The 17,126-nt window shown below is 47.4% G+C and overlaps 1 protein-coding gene and 1 pseudogene across 1 annotated transcript in view; one reads left to right on the top strand and one right to left on the bottom strand.

Moving 5' to 3' along the window:
* LOC134738363 (putative GED domain-containing protein DNM1P46) overlaps positions 1-17,126 on the top strand; it is an 87,799-nt gene that overhangs the window by 2,694 nt on the left and 67,979 nt on the right. The gene's annotated exons all lie outside the window — the stretch shown is intronic.
* On the bottom strand, positions 1,915-15,725 carry LOC134738353 (golgin subfamily A member 8M-like; annotated as a pseudogene).

Genomic DNA, 17,126 nt, shown 5'->3' with positions numbered 1-17,126 from the left:
TAGCCCAAATAAACTTTGTAATGTTTTGGGAGAGGATGTCCTTTGGACTCAGCCCAGTGACAAAAGCATTTGAAAAGACTGATGTATATGATGGCTATTCCCTACAGGTACAAGTCTGTACCTCCAGGGACACAAGGCATTGGCTCCACCTGGTAACTTGTTCTGTTTATTCTTGTTTTGGGCGGCACCGATTGCCCTAGGGCTAAGCAGGACTGCCAACCCAGACTCGATTGCCAAGAGTATCCCCCTCCCCAAGCTAGCCATGGGAAAGCCACTTGCATCATAAGACTACAGGAAATCAAAGGGAAGAAAAAGCACAATTTAGTCAGCTACCCTCCAGTTGATGGGCAATAAATGTTTGCTATTTTGAACAGAGCTGCATGCCTTGTCCACATCCCCTGTTTTATATAGGCAAGAATTTGTCTTGGATGTAGAGTAGAGCTGCCGGGCTGGGAGGAGTGTGAATATTCAACCTTATGAGATGGAGCCAAACTGTTTTCTAAGCTGGTCATACCAGTGTATGCTCTCAGCAGCAGGAGGCAGCAGTTCCTTTTTTTTTTTTTTCGACAGGGTCCGCCCAGGCTAGAGTGCAGTGGCACGATCTCGGCTCATTGCAGAAGAGGCCACCAGGTGCAGACTGGAGAGGGAGGCAAGGGGACAGAACGGAAGATGCCTGGGGTGGGTGGAAGTCAGTGCCCTTAGGTGCTGGTACCTGTCTTCCCGGCCACCGCTGCATCAGGCTTCTAGGCCTGTTGGCTGTCAGGGCTGGACTGCACCCCATAGGCTCCATGGCAGTCCCCATGGAATCCCCCAGGCGCCACCAGGCAGCATACAGGTAACACGCCTGGAAGGTCCCCAACAGCCTCGCTGGACATGTTCAAGACACTGGGGCTCCTTGTTTGGTGGCACAAACTCCAGGACCCAGTGAGGGAAACGGGAACACACCAGGCCGAGCAGTATGGCTAAATCCGTTTTGTCCAAAATAAAAAGCAAAATAAACAGGAGTCGCATGACCAGGGAGCCATGACCCCATCCCCGCCCCCTTCCTCTGTCCTATACTAGCAATAAATAAGTTTCCCAGCCACAAATAATTATTAGAACCTCCTCCCCATGTGCCAGCTCCAACCTCAGCTAGGTATGATACGGGGCGGCCCTACCCTCTGGAATATACAAAACCTTACACAGACACAATATGTACACTGGGGAAGGGGGGCCACCCCAGCAGCCCGTGCCCTCGCCTGGTCCACAGTTAGCCCCACTGTCCTGCCTCTCTGAATAAGAAGGGAGCCCCCCTGAGGGAAAAGTTGCTATGGTGAGAGTAAGGGGGCCATCAGGCCTCCTCCAAACAAACCAACTCCACCAGCCTCTGGCTCTTAAATAACAATCATCATCACCCAGAAATTTAGGGACTCAGCCTTGGTCAAGGTGGCAAAGGGTCTGTTTGTCTTTCCCCATTAGACAGAGGTCTTGTCCTGCTACCGTAATTGTAAAGGGGTGCCTGGGAAGGGGTGGTAGGGACATGGTGGCGGGGGAGACTCCAGCCCCACTTCTCCAGGCTTTGCTAACAGGGGCCTGCTTATAATTTTTATTTTTTTTCCATGACTTTTAAAAAAAAATCCCATAACTTCTTTTTCATAACTTTTTTTGTAACTTTTCATAAAAATTTTTTCTACTTTTTTTCCACAACTTTTGTACATTTTTTATCCCATAACTTTTTAACCTCATAATTTTTTCTAATCCCATAACTTTTTTATTTTGTGTTCTTTCAATAAACACTTGCATAGTTATGTTACAATTTTGTGAAAAAATGAAACATATTATCTCATGTGAAGCATGCCCAGCAGTTGCACGTATCAATACCTTTAATACTATAGTTTTCAAGAAACGCAAAATAAAATTTTAAGGCAAAAACAATACTTTGAAACAATTTAATGATTTATTACATTACAGTAGCATCACACCAGCAGTCAATAATGCCTCTCTAGGGAAAAATCTTTCAGTATTTCCATGACACATTCTGTTCACAAGAATTCATAAATTGGTAAAATTCATTCTAAGAAAACTTGGCAAATAAAGCTTTGGACTGGAATTGCCATTTCATTCTCTGCTTTTCCTTCCCACCGTTTCTTTCTTTTACACTACAGTATTCATATTTTAAAATGTTTTAACTTATTTCAGAACATTAAGATAGCAGTTACATTTTTTAATAGTTATATTATTTTAAAATGACTCTTCAAGATAAAGTTTTACAGAAAATATATTATGGATAGGGCTGATTTACATTTTCAAATTTTCTAAAAATCAGCTTTGGTTTTAGAGCTGATATTTTTTCATTTCTGGAAAATCTATCAGGTTTAATCAAATACTTTTAAAATGATTATTATATACTGCAATCTTCAGGTGTTCTGGTTCTTCCTACAGAAACTCAAATGTATTCAGCGGGACTCACATTTTAAAATTCTATGTTTCTGATGAACTCTAACATTCCAATGTTGCCTTCTAAGCAAACTGAAAGCTGCCTTATACTGAATGAGGAAGAGCACAAATACTTGGCTGAATGGGGTATCGCAAAAGACGGCATGCACTTTGAAGAAAGACTTAAGTTATTGTCATACAGTTTCCATTCTTTTTAGCTTTTTCTTAAATATATGACAAATACCTACACAAAGAGTGGTATTTCAGTCAATATAGTAAATTTATTTTCCAGACTGACCTTCAGCTTAAATATGCCAGTGTGTGATTTAATCCATAGGCACCTGATGAACACATTATTGTCAGATTGGTTACAGATGCTAAACGCTATCTGAAGGTCATTCGTAGTCACTGATGTTTATCAGGGTAAAGTGAAGTGATTTCAATGATAAAAGTATCTTTGAAATAATTTATCAATGTATTAGATAAACCCAGTTTCAGAATGATAAAAGAAAAAATGTTAGACCAAATAATGTGGCTAATTAACAGTGGTCCGATTTCTAGCACGTGGGTTTAAAATGCTCTTAAAGAAACTGTCTTTAAACTGAACACAAAGAATGCAAAAGCAGCAAGTTCAGAAAATAAAAGGCAAGAACAGGACTTTAAGTGCATTTTAAACCCACGGGCTAGAAATCGTACCACTGTTAATTAGCCACATTATTTGGTCTAACATTTTTTCTTTATCATTCTGAAACTGGGTTTATCTAATACATTGATACATTCATAAAATTTGGAAGAGTCAGTTGAAGTCACAAGGACCGAATATTTGCCCTCTTTCAGTGAATGCTGGCAAATCTGTTATTCCATCGGTAAAATCGTATTGCTGCTCTCCTGTTAATGTCATAGAAGTATCATGAGGATGCCAAATGCTAAATATGGAGATGGTCTAGTAACTAGAAATCCCCACACCAGGGAGCACACATACATATCTCCCTACATCCTAATAATGTGATGTGTTCTGGAATACAGACATTAAAACTTCATGAAGTTTTCCCAAGCATCAAGTTATGATTTAGGCAATATATGACTGAAATGCATTCATTCATCATGCGTAGGCACAATCACATGAATATTGCACTAAATATGTCCCTGACTGAAACAGAGAGGTACAAAAACATATTTCACTCTTTGTAAAGAAGTCTGTGAGAAAATATAACTGTGTGACGGTATAGACACGTTTCCTGATAATACATTGACATTCACAAACAGTAGATTGCACTGCAGTTTGGAAACATTTTAAGTTTCATAAACTTCTCCTTGATTTTCAAACATAGTATAATACTGTGTACTAAAATTCCTTTTTGTTTCAACTAAGCACTCTCACATATATTAGTTTATAATAATGTTTCTATTATTTTTTAAAGTGTTTTCCATTCAAGGAAAAGAAGTAAATTCCTATGTCAGAGTAACCAAGGTGGTTGAAGAATAGGTATTAGCCAGAGATGTCTAGATGGTAAAATCAATCTTCAAGCCTCAAAGAAGCTCCATGAACAGAGAGGAATGCCAGGCACCACACAGCTTTCCTTCACTCTAATTCATTCTTGACTAGAGCCTGTATGCCTGTTCCAGGGACATTTGAACTCGTAAAGGATTTCTTATGATCTTTACTAAATACATTAAGAAGAATGCCCACCAGCGCCCTTTTGTGAACTGGGACAGGAAGTCATGTGATTAAAACAGGTAACATGAACTCTGACTTTAAAATGTATTGTAGACACAAATGCTCTAAGCTAGGAAAGGTTTTCCACATCCACAGTCAACGATGGGAACCTTTCATTCCTCAGAAATAAGCCCTTTTTAGGTCATCAAAAAAGAGTACAACTGCTGCAGCTCCTGATGCAATATCTTCATGAGCCCAGAGCACATACAAATCCTAAGGGAACCACCATAATACAGCGCTAATTCTTGGCACTGGAACAGATGAAACACACTCTGTCCTGCACATACCTGCCAGAGGAGGCCACTTTCCTCTTCTGTGAGATTTAAAAAGCTCCCCCAAAAGGTTATTACTCCCATCACCAACACACAGAAAATGGAGGAAAGGCTGTTTCCAGTTCTCGGCCTTTAAACAACTCTAAATGTCAGTACTCATAGTGGCATATTACAAAGTAATAAACAGTGCACACTTGGGGGCAAACTACATATTGAGCTAATGAAGAGCTCACTGTGATTAAGATTAGATCAAACAACAGTAGAACATAGGCAAATTTTGTCTCAATTCTGTAGTGAATATACATGCTGCAATAACATTAAAGAAGCATGGCAGCCTATTCCAAACCAACGAGAACAATTTTCTGCAAAGAGTGGGTCTTTGTGTGTTTGAACTCCCACCACATAAGGGCAAACTCGATATGCATGCTAATGACCTACAATTATGAAATTAAAAAAGAAAAATGCTAAAGGATGCCAGAGTGAACATCAGTGAGAGCCACAGAGACCCACTCTCTTTTAACTTTTTACAAATAAACTTAAACTATAAATTAGAAACACAAATAATCATGAGTGACTCTAACATTCAAATGAAGTAAATGAATTGTGTAGGAGATTAACCCCATAACTTGGTTTCTTATTTAAAAATTTCTTGAGCAGCTCTTTGATGACAGTGATGTTTATCTCCTTCTTCTCAGCAGCCAAGCCCAGCAAAAGAATGGCACACAGCAGTTGCTGCCCAAGCCTGGGTGCTCCTGGTGGTCCTGCACGATTGGCTGTGTGGTAGGGTTGTCATAGAGAGGACCCTCCCTGGCCTCTCCTTGAGCAGAGGAGGTGAGGCTCACTTCACAAAGATCTTTGGAGAGAGGGAGGCGGAGATCTGAGCACAGTGGGAGAACCCCTCTTCCTGCCTGCCCACCCCGCCTGAGGGCTCTACTCACCACCCTGCTTGTCTGCAGCCCCAAGTTCCTGGGGGGCTGGGGCTCCTGGACCGGGCTCATCAGCAGGGTTCTGGGCAGCAGCCAGGAATTTTCTGTGACCATTGTTGTAGTTGCTATAAGCCGCAATACCATCTGCTGCAGCTCCAGCAGCTTCACCTGGAGGGAGGGGTGCTCAGCTGTCATGCCGCTGCCTGCACCCACCCTCACACCCACCCCACCCCCACCCCCACCCCCACAGAGATGTTGCACACCCTACCTTCATCTCCTCCCTGTCCTGGGCCAGCCTGATGATGTCCTCCTCCCAGTGCCGCATCTTTGGCACTGCCCCCTGGCTCTGTTAAAACGTGATGGATTTTCCTGCAAGAAGACAGGGCTCAGATGCTGGGGTCCCTCTGACGGCCCTGCAGCTCCCCCTGTGGTGCCCTGGCCTCCCACTCACTGATGGCATCTCTCTCGCCAGTAGTGGATGAAGCGAAGTTCTTGTTTGTTCACCAGCTCACTCAGGTCTGCCTTCTCCTCCAGGTGGTCCATAAAGCCGCTCTGGAGCCAAAATATTGTGGTCACATCTCGGCAGCGACCTGCCCTCAGGTGGCATTTTCAAGTCATGGAGAAGGTGGAGGTGAGTCCTGGCATGGGCCAGCTTCTCCATGACTTCCTGCAGGGCCCAGTGGGTCTCCCCACTCACAGACTTGCCCCCAGTCCCTGGGGCTGGGACCACTGCCTCTGGCTCCTTCAGGGCAGGGGCCACCGGGTGAGCCAGGCACTGGCAGCACACCCTCTGCTTTTTCACCTGCTCTTGTAACCCTGCTTGCTCCTCCTGGACACTGGCTCCAGCGGACTTGAAAATCGCCACCTGAGGGCAAGACATGAGCATTCTTGTAGGGGCATACACACAGCAAATGGGGCAGAGAGGTGGAGTGCAGCCCCTTCCCTTGGGGCCTCAGAGAGTACACATTTGTTACGGGTGAAATGGTGTCTGACCACTGGCTCCCAGAAGGGGTGAGGGTCCAGAGAAACCAGAATGCAGGGAAACTAAGAGCATAAAGGGGTCTTGGAGGGACCACAGAGGAAGGTGGCAAAATGGGTGCAGGGGGAGTCAGGCTCACCATGGCCTCCCTGCCCTCCAGGTCCTCTGAGATGCTTGGCATGGGCCGAGGTGCCTCCTCCTCCTCACTGTCCAGATGTCCTCCTCCATCTCCTGTGGGGGGTGGCCAGAGGGGTCTTCAGACAACCCAACAAGGGAGGTACTGTGGGCCCACCTCTGCCTCCACCCTCACTGTGTAACCCTGAGCCAGCCCCTTCCCAGAGAGGAATGAGCTGCTCTTCTTTATTTGTACTTTTAAGAATCAAAATCTTGCTATTCCACCCAGGCACACTCCCACTACTGGTCGATGTGGGAGTTCTGACCTGCTCTCTTTCTGACCTGGGCCAGTTCAGCCATCCTTAGGCAACTTGGTGGCCCCCTGCTCACAGGAGGTCAACACACTGATGCCGAACTTAGTGCAGGCACCCGGTCGGCATAATGACCAGCTGTTCTAAAGGTCTCTTCCAACTCCTCAATCCTATGCTGCTAACAGTCCCCCCTTCCTCCTGGGGCTCTCTCCTCTTCCTCTGAGCGGTCTCCCATACCTTCCCCAGGGAGAGCCATGAGGCTCAGCTGGGTTGTTAGCTGCTGGTTCTGCTGGCTGGTAGCTTCCAGGTGCTCCTAAGGGGACAGGAAAGAGTGAGAAGGGATGGAGTTTGCCAGGTCATCCCCTTCACGGCCCTGTCCTCCACAGCTCCCTCCCCTGGGTCTCCTGCAACTTTTGGCAGGCCATCTCGGCCACCGCTTTGCCCCAAGCTTCCTGCTGCTGCAGCTGGTTCATGAGCTGGGTCTGCTGCAGTCACTGCCTGGGCAGTGCCTCCTTCTCAGAGGTCAGCTGCTGATAGGCGGCCACCTGCTGCTGATAGGTGGCCACGTACTGCTGCAGGTGACCCAGGTAATGGTCTGGCTGCTGCTGCAGACTCTGAGCCTCTTGGCTCTTCAGCTCCACCTGCAGGAAGATCCTGGGCGTGAGAGCACGTGGTGGCTGGTTTCCAGATTCTGGGCCCATTAGTGGGGTAGCGAGGGCACTGTGGGGCTCTGTCACCTGCCCAGGCCCCTGGCCCCTTGCTCCAGGCCTAAGTGACTGCCTCCCTTTCCTAGAACCCCATGCCTCCTTCCCCAGCCTCAAATCTCATACCCTCTTCTCATTTAATCCTCAGCACCTCTGTAAGGAAAATGCTAACTTCCCTTTGAAGTTAAAGAAACAGACTTTGAGATGAAAAGTACTTGAATGGTGAACCATTCCAGTGGAACCAGGCTGGAATCCAGTTTTAATCTAAGGAGTCTTTTTGTTTTGTTTTGAGACAAGAGTGTCACTCTGTGGCCCAGGCTGGAGTGCAGTGGTGCAATCTCAGCTCACTGCAACCTCCACCCCCTGAGCTCAAGCGATTCTCATGCCTCAGCCTCCTGAGTAGGTGGAATTACAGGCATGTGCCACAATGCCCTGCTAATATTTATTTTATTTTTTTGTAATTTTAGTAGACATGAGGTTTTACCATGTTGGCCAGGCTGATCTCAAACTCCTGACCTCAAGTGATTCTCCTGCCTCAGTCTCCCAAAGTGCTGGGATTATAGGCATGAGCCACTGCACCTGGCATAAGGAGCCTGTTATACCACCGTCTCTTCCCCTGTGATTGGGGGCTCCATGCCTCTAGCTGGGATGATGATGTCCAGACCTGAGAGGAGCCCAGGGCTACCCACCTCTAAAAGTCAGAGGGCAGGAAGCAAGAAACAGTCACAGTACTGCTCTGGGGAGTGCTGGGGTCACCTGCCCCCAGGCTGGAGCTGCCCCTGGCTTGGCACCTCCCCTCCCCAGAGGCTGCTGCCCGCCTCACAGCCCTTCTTGGATGGGGTGGAGGTTTCTTTCTCCTTCACCTCACCAAGCTTCTCCTGTAGCTCCTTTACTTGCTGCTTCAACTGCAGTGCGCTCTTGTGCTCATTGTTCTGGACATAGAGAAGCAATCAGCAGCCACCCACTGCAGCTGGAAACCCCAGAACTTGGTGTCTGCCTCCCATGGCACCAGGAAGGGTGGAGGCAGGTTAGAAAAATCATCCCCTCTTTCCCACAGCCACCTGGCTCACAGGTGCCCTTAGAAGTAACATTTCACATGAGGGCTACACTGCCCCATTTTAGAGGTGGGGAAACAAAGGCCCGGAGGGCTAGGGAGGAGGGCAGGCTCCCCCGGTGGGGCAACGCACCAGCTCCTCAAAGATGCTCTGTGGCTTGGCCAGCTGCTGAAGCCTCTCCTGCTGCTCCTCAAGCCTCTCCTCCTGCTTCCGAAGCCTCTCTTCCTGCACCTGAATCCTCTCTTCTTGTCCCCGGTTCAGGAGGCTTATGCGCTGATTGTTTTTGACTTGGGCCTGGAGCTCTCCTGCCACTCTCTCTAGTTCCTTCCTCAGGTGCTGCAGCTCCACCTTGGAGGACATTGCTGGGGGCTCTGGGGGCTCTGGGGGCAGGGGTTCAGCTGAGAAAGGAAGCAGATAATAAGGGCCTCTGGATTCTCAAAAAAACAAAACAAAACAAAAACCCTCCTCTTGGTGCACAGCTCCTCTCAGACTCCCCAAACTTGGCCTCACTGCTTATGATTCCACGCACCGGGATGGTAGCCAGTCTTCCAAACCAGTTTCAAAAAAAGAGCACTGCGGGTGACTGACAGTGGGCCCTCCTTGCTGATGGGGACACTGAGACACTGAGACTTATTGAGATGACAAGACTTGCCATCTCCTGGCACAGACCTCTTTCCCTCTGCCTCAAAGCCCTTGCATCCACCTACCTCCCTGGGGCATTCTAAGCCACCCTCACAGCCCTCTGATGCCAATCCTGCTCCCAGGTCATGCCAGCCCCATCTTACCCATCTGGTTTTTCAGTTTGGACAAGCTCCTCTCCAGCTTCTCTATCCGACGCATATCATTCTTCTTTTCATTCTTTAATGTGCAAACCTGCCGAAAGCACAAGGGGAAAGGGCCCTGGAGAGAGGGGCTGGTGACTGGACAGGCTGCCATCTCCCTCTCTGCCCCCACCTCCACAAAGCCCAGACCCATGACCACCTCTGGCTGTACTATTGCCATTTTAAAGATGCCCAGAAAGATCCAGTGACCTATCTAAGGTGGGGGTGCTGAAGGGTCAGATCTCACCTCCTGCGACATTTTTCTCATCCTCTGCTGCCACCGGGCCCTCTCTCCTTTTAGATGTTGCACACACTCGTCTCTTTCTAATTGGGCTTGTTTAAATGACTCCTTCAACTGCAAGAATGGGCACAGAAGTTAGGAAGGGCTGTCACTGGTCCTCTCCTGCTCCTGGCCACCTGGGGTCATCTTCCTTCCACATCCATCCCTCAGAAAACCTCACCTGTGTCACCTGCGCTTTCAGCAGTGCCTGCTCCTGGATGGAGTGCTCTAACTTCCACTCCATACGTGCTTTACTGTGGCTGGAAAACTGGATGGTGAAGAGTGACCAGTTTCAATCTGGTGAGCCCGGGCCATTCCACACAGTGCCCCTTAAAAGGGCTAGGGCTAGGCCCAATATACAACTTGCTCAGTAAAGATCAAGGCATTTCCAAGCCTGTGGTCTGGTTTTTAAAAGAACTCAGTAAAGTTGGAAGGGACAGGGAATGAGATTGAATTTATAGCTGGCTAACAGAGGCCCAGAGAGATCAGATAATATTGCTATTGTTATTACTGTTATTATTACCACTGTTTGAACCTTTGTGGAATGCTTCACCAGGTACAATGCTAACAATCCCGTTTAATCCTCACAACCACCATAGGAGACAGTTACTATGATTACCTCTTTTGTATAGATGAAAAAACATGGAGTATTTGAGGTTAAGTGCTTGCCTGAGTTCACTTAGGCAGAGCTGGGATATAAACACCCAGGTCTATCCAATTCTCTAAGCCCATTTTTCTTGCTGGGGATGGGGGCACAGATAGGAAGGGGAAAATTAATCTTTTGTTCACTTTTTGAAAGGATGATACATTCGCATAGTCCAAAACTCAGAAGGTACAGAAGGGAAGTATCTCCCAGCCAACTTGTTGCTCTCTCCTGAATTTTTTATGAATGCTTGCAGACATGTTTTATGTATATTATCATAGTATGTACACAAACACACACATGCACACATTTCCTCTTTCTATAGAAATGGTAAAATACTAGAAGTACTCTTCTGTACCTTCACAGTACAAGTACCCAATACCCCACCTAGGACTTGCCCAAGACCACAGCCAGGTAAGGGCGGGGCAGGCACTTGGCCTCCAAGCTCTGCGTCCAGTGCTCACTCCACACAGTGCCCCTCAACTCACACACAGCAGCTGACTCAGCCCCAAGCTGCCACTAAAAACCTTTTAAAAAAGCAGCAAGAAATGGCCATGCTGCCTTCTGGGCAGGACACTCCATCCTGCAGAAGGGACCTTTAGGCTCACTCCTCCATCTGTGAAGCCAGGCTCCCAGGGGATGGGGCAGGTGGTTGGACTCACCTGGTTTGCCTTCTTCTTCTGTGTGGTGGTGACAGCAGAGAGAGCCTGCTCTAACTCTCTTTTACGCTGCAATGAATGTTGCAAGTGGATAGCCAGATCCTTTGACTCTTCTGTAATGAGAGAGTTGAGATGGGTCCCAAAGGACTCCCCCTGAAGACCTGTCAAAGTGCCAGGTTGAAGGATGACAGGGTGCCCAGATTCTCACCTTCAAAGTATCTGAGAGAACGTTTCATGTGGTACAGGTGTGTATTTAGCTTCCCTTTCTGTATGTTCAATGTCTGGATTTGAACCTTTGGGAGAAAAGCCAAGCAAGTGCTGAAAGAGAAGGAAAGAAACATTCTCCGGAGGACAGGAGGAAACTTCACACCCTCCACTCACCTCTAGCTCCCTTTCGGCTTTCTGTTTCTTGTTGTTTGCTTTCTTTTCCTGTAGGAAGAGGAAGACAGAGCTCTCACCAGGGAGAGGCAGAGATGGCACAGCAAGAGACATGCACCCAGAATGCCACCAATGCCCCAGGACAGGCCCACCCATGGGACCAGGTTATCAGGGGCCCTGTGGGGATGGGGTGGAATCTGAGGAGTGAGCCTTCTTCCCCAGGCTGGGAGTAGGTGAGACGAGACTGGGGCCTCTATGTCTGAGTGCCCCCCAAACCCTGCAGTCATCTCGTGAGCAAACAAAGAAATCACGTTACTTCTTCCAGCTGATGTTCCACTTGTTTCTTCTGTTGTTTCTGTGGGGAAAGTCAAATTAAGGTGATGGAGGGTGGCCCCCTCAACTCTATTCCCCAGACCAGGAAGCGGTAGGCAGGGGCCAGGAATGGATTTTCAAGGCAAAGTTCTCAGACATAATGGGAACACGAACTGGTAAACTCTCCTCAAGCTCCCAAGGACAGAGGATTTGGGTCTTTGTTGGCTTTTGCCCACAGCCACAGAACTCAAAGTCTGAATCTGGAATCTCTTGAGAGGACAGCAACATAAACCTCTAGAGACGGAGTTTCAGAAAGGCCCCTCCTTCTGGCAGCTTGTGATTTAGAAAAGTGGGTTCATTCAATAAACATGTACTGAGCACGTACAGGCCAGGTATGGTTCTTCACAGCAGATATAGGATGGAAAAGGACAGACAGGAGCCCTTGGCCCTGAGGTTTCCTTTCTAGTGGGCCTTTAAATCTCAGACTCAAGAGCTAACAGAGACCTTTGATACTCACTACCTCCTCTGGAAACACGAGCCTAAAAAGGAGAGGTGGCTTGTTGAGAATCAAAGAGCAAATTAGGGACTGAGTCATGGCAGAAATACAGGGCCCCTGATAACCAGTCAGGCTACCAATTCCCCGAGAGGCAACAACCCCAGGGCTTGTGTAGCAAGGACTCGAGCACGGGTGTCTGGAGAGGAGAGAGTTGGCAAAGAGGGCAGCAAAAGAAGAGCCATGCTGCATGCTCTGGGGTCCCTCCAGGTGAGGCCTGGGCACCCCAGCTCCCTATTTGTCCTGGGCACCAGGGGCCCCCAGCCCCTTTCTTCAGGGCCCCAAGGGGAAACTGGAGCCCAGGATTGGCAGTGTGGAATCAGGGGACCCCAGTGGACTCTTACCAAAGCTTTGATGGTGTTCTTCAGTTGACTGATTTTTACGGACCTTGAATCCAGGACTACTGCTAGTTCTTGGCATGGGCTCTGAGGCACATGCAGAGAGGAAGAGGTGGAGGAGGAGTTGGGGGAGAGGTAGAGAGAATAATCATTAGGGCTGGGGTGTGTGTGGGCTGTCTCAGCTGGCAGAGGGGCACCCAGTCCCACCTGGAGGAGGAGGTTGGAGGGTTGACCTGAAGGGTCACAGCACCTGTGCCCAGAGCCTCTTACCTCCAGATCCTTCAGGGTAGCAGATGATGTAGGGCCTTCCCTGTGGAAATCTCTTGCTGACTACAAGAGATGAGAGCGCATATGGAGATGTTCTGTCCCCCACAGTGTCTGAGTCCTCTGACTTCCTTTCTTCCCCATCAACTGGCAACATTTTCTTTTCTGCCTGTCTTGGATCCTTTGTCCCATAACTCCTTTATGCTAACTTCTCTCATGGTTCTTATCTCCCCACCATCCCATCCTGGGGCCCTTTCAGTGATTCCTGATGGCAAGTGACTGTTCTCATTGTCCTGGCTTCCCCTTGAGACTGGGGATGAGGAAACTCAAACAGCAATGACCATATCCTGGGTGTCCTGAGTGTTTACAGCAGGCCATGTACTAGGGATTAACATAAAAACAACAATAACAAATCTCATTTAAACTTCACAAGTGGAAGTCAAACAGTATCACCTCTGTTATACAGATGTGAAAAGAGAGGCCCAATTAGGTCAAGCATCTTGCCCTAAATCATAGCCCTAGCAGAGCAGATGGAGAGGCAGGATTCAAACCCAGAATTCCTTTTTTTCTTTTTTTTGAGACAGAGTCTTGCTCTGTCACCACCTGGAGTGCAGTGGCACAATCTTGGCTACTGGAAGCTCCACCTCCCAGGTTCACACCATTCTCTTGCCTCAGCCTTCTGAGTAGCTGGGACTACAGGCACATGCCACCATGCTTGGCTAATTTTTTTGTATTTTTAGTAGAGACAGGGTTTCACCGTGTTAACCAGGATGGTCTGGATCTCCTGACCTCATGATCTGCCTGCCTTGGCCTCCCAAATTTCTAGGATTACAGGCATGGGCCACCACACCCAGCTAAAGCCAGAATTCTTAACCAGTACCCAGCAGTCCATCTACAATCTTAAAAATTACCCTCTATTGCCCCTTGGCCCCCCTGTCCCCAGAAGCCTGGCCAGCCAAGACTCACATCCCCAGGTGACTGGCAACCACCAGAAGTGGCTGTCTCAGGGATACTGCCATTTGTTTTCCTGTTCCTGTTCACTCCTGCTGGAACTCTAGGGCTGTTTTTCTGCCAATATTCTTTTAACTGTTGGAAAGAAGAGCAGTAATACTCATGAGAACTGTCAGCCCCTACAGCCACATCCTCCTTTACAGTTTTTACAAAATACACTTACACACCATCTGATTTAATGATGCCAACAACAGTACAAGGTGTTGTCACACTCACTTAGTGACTGAGAGGGATTGATATCATGGCTAGAAAAAAAAAAGAAAAAGGCAATACTGGAACTTTGAAACTCAGTCTTCTGACTCCAAGCTCTGAGGTTTTGCCAAGAATCAGCAGCTGGCAGGGACCAAACCCAGAGGCAGAGGTAGAAAAGTAAACATTAAGTAGGCAGGAACTGTATGCCATGTGGTTTAGAGTCATACATCCTCACACATCTGTTAGTGTGAAGAAGTGCACCAGTACCCCTCAAACTTTTATATCAATGTGTCCTCATGGCAGAAGGCAGCCTTTCTCTTAAATCAGAATTTATCAGAAAGAGGACAACCCAAGCCTCATTTCAGAGAGAAGTCTGGTATGCTCTTAGAAACCTAAGTGACTGTCATCCCTAAGTACATTCATGTTATTTCTCTTGATCTCAAGAGAATCAAGGGAAACTGATGCTTCAGAAAGATGTCCCACATTTATCCTGTGGCACTCAAAGTGCCCAAGGTTGAGATAATATGAGGAAGATTCAAGGTGTCAAGTTCAGTTTCCCAAGATCTATTCCACAGAAGATGAGCGAATCTCACTTCAGAGACCACTGACTGAAGGGCAGTCTGGTCCCAGAACCATGGAGAATGAGAATATGAGGTGGAGAACTCAGAAAAAAATGTTAAAATCTCTCTGGAAAGTAGAAGCCTGGGAGAAAACCAAACCAAACCCATTCTCTCATTGCCACCCAGAGATACTGTCAACGTTTTGAGTTCACGGGGGAAGTGTAGGATTTTCCCACCATCAACATCTGTAAGGGAGTGAGGCAGCCTGAAACCGCTTGCTCCTAGGTCCCAGTCTCCATTCCCCTTCCAGCTGGAAATTTGTGCTGTGACCAGAGGAATCAGAAATGGGGTGAGAATGCTTAGGGGACTGGGTCATAAGATCAAAGGCCAGTCTTGCAGTAATGACAGTTACAGGTGGACTGTGACATCACTACATTCCACTCCTCCTGGTGGGGGGAGGGACCATGTCAGCACCATGTCCAAGTCGCCGCTCCATGATGGGGGAGGGAAGTACAGGGTTGGGACTCAGCTCCTTGGAGATGCCAGCACAAAGAACCCAGGGAGGTCGACCTTGAGGCAACAGGAGGGGAGGGCAGAGTCTGCAGCAGGGAGTCCCAGCAGTCACCAGACCAAAGGGGGTGGGGCCTGGATCCTTGGAGATGAGAGTCCAAAGAGCCCAGGGAGATCAAGCTTGGGGCAGCAGGAGATGAAGGCCCAGTAATGGAGTGGGAAGCCCCAAGAGTCACCCACCCAATTCACCCTGGGGTGATTGGTGAGGGCAAGGACTGGGCTGTTTGCTGAAGGGGTGGGGCTGACTGACAAAACTTTGGTGGGGGTAGCCCAGAGGCACCGGGGTTGGGGGGCCCAGTCCAGTGTGCTTCAGGAGTTGTATGGACTCTGGCAGGGGTCTTGTCATCAGAGGGGATCTGTGGCTGGTTTGAGGGGCTATGACCTAGTGCGTTTTTACCTTTTTCTTGGCTGCCGCCAATTTGTTCTGTTGAGTTTCTTCTGCCATCGCAGGGTGGGTAGGGAGGCAGGGTTGGGGCCACGTCAGCGAAATCCCAGTGAGCACTAATCAACACCTCCAGTCACCTACCAGGCAGCTGTGTGACTGAGCCAGAGGAGGCGTAACCAGGGCCCCAGTAGAATGTGGAATAGGGGTGTGGCCTTAATGCTCCAAGCCCATTGGTCAATGAGAAAGATGAAAGGGAAAGGGGGTGTGGCCAGACAGCAGTGTGTCCAGAGGGAACTGTGGCTCACAAGGAAAGCTGCCCATGCAACCGCTGTCCCCACCCACTCTAAGAGAGGGGAGAGGCCTCCCACTCTGGAAGAGAAGAGGGGCCGGCTTTTGCTTTAAAAGCTTTCAAACTTTAAAAAATATATGTGTGTATACTTTATATATATGTGTGTCCGTGTGTGTGTATCTATGTTTTTCTCCATAGCTGTCTTCATTATCCAGCTTCTATGCAAGGTCTATGATTTTGGCCTACAGTTTTCATCTTTGATTACAGTACAAAAATTACCAGTATTACCTTAACTGAGATACAGATCCTATAAAAATGGAAAACCCATAGCATGCTTGATGATTAATGAGGCAGACTATATTATCCAACATTCTAATAAGATAAAATAATCACAATGATTTCTCTTTTTTGGAAAAATGTTTCTCTTATTCTCCTACGTTTTTGTTAAGATTTTTTTTCTTAAACATGTCTAATATCTGTAAAAACACAAAGCTTTTGGGCTGGGCGCAGTGGCTCATGCCTGTAATTCTGGGACTTTGAGAGCCCAAGGTGGGTGGATCATGAGGTCAGGAGATCGAGACCATCCTGGCTAACGCAGTGAAACCCCATCTGTACTAAAAATACAAAAATGTCCGGACATGGTGGCAGACACCTGTAGTCTCAGCTACTTGGGAGGCTAAGGCAGGAGAATGACATGAACCCCCGAGGTGGAGCTTGCAGTGAGCCAAGATCATGCCACTGCACTCCAGCCTGGGCTACAGAGCAAGACTCTATCTCAATAAATAAATAAATAAATTCATTAATTAATTAAAATAAAAAATTAATAGTAAGAGCAATGTGAACAAAAGATGCAATGAAATAATTTAGAAAGTACAAGCTATTAAAAAGTAGATTTTAAAACTTGTGCAATGAAGTCAAACAGCACCCAACGAAAACGTATACCCTTACATGTTTGTTTAAAAAGCAATTTAAATTACATTGATCCACTAAACTAGGAAAAGCAAAACAAACAAAAAGGGGGAAATAATTAAGACATAAGGAAAAAGTAAAAAAGAAAAACCACTAGATTTAAAAAATAAAACTAAAGGAGAATTCTTTCAAAAGACTGAGATTAAAACAGTCAAGCCTCTGATAAGTAATCAAGATAAAGAAAACTTTGAAGAGAAAAAGGCATATAGCCACATGTGAATATGACGCAAAAAGTGAAAACTTTGCACATCTTTACAACACCTTAGAAGTATGGATGACATGTTCATTTTTTTTTTTTTCTCAGACAGAGTCTCGCTCTGTCACCCACGCTGGAGTGCAGTGGCACGACAAACTCCACCTCCCGGGTTCACGCCATTCTCCTGCCTCAACCTCCCGAGTAGCTGGGGCT

Source organism: Pongo pygmaeus, chromosome 16, assembly GCF_028885625.2.
Source record: "Pongo pygmaeus isolate AG05252 chromosome 16, NHGRI_mPonPyg2-v2.0_pri, whole genome shotgun sequence".
NCBI lineage: Eukaryota > Metazoa > Chordata > Mammalia > Primates > Hominidae > Pongo > Pongo pygmaeus.
The sequence above is the reverse complement of the archived record's forward strand: the minus strand, read 5'-3'. Positions and strand labels throughout refer to the sequence as shown.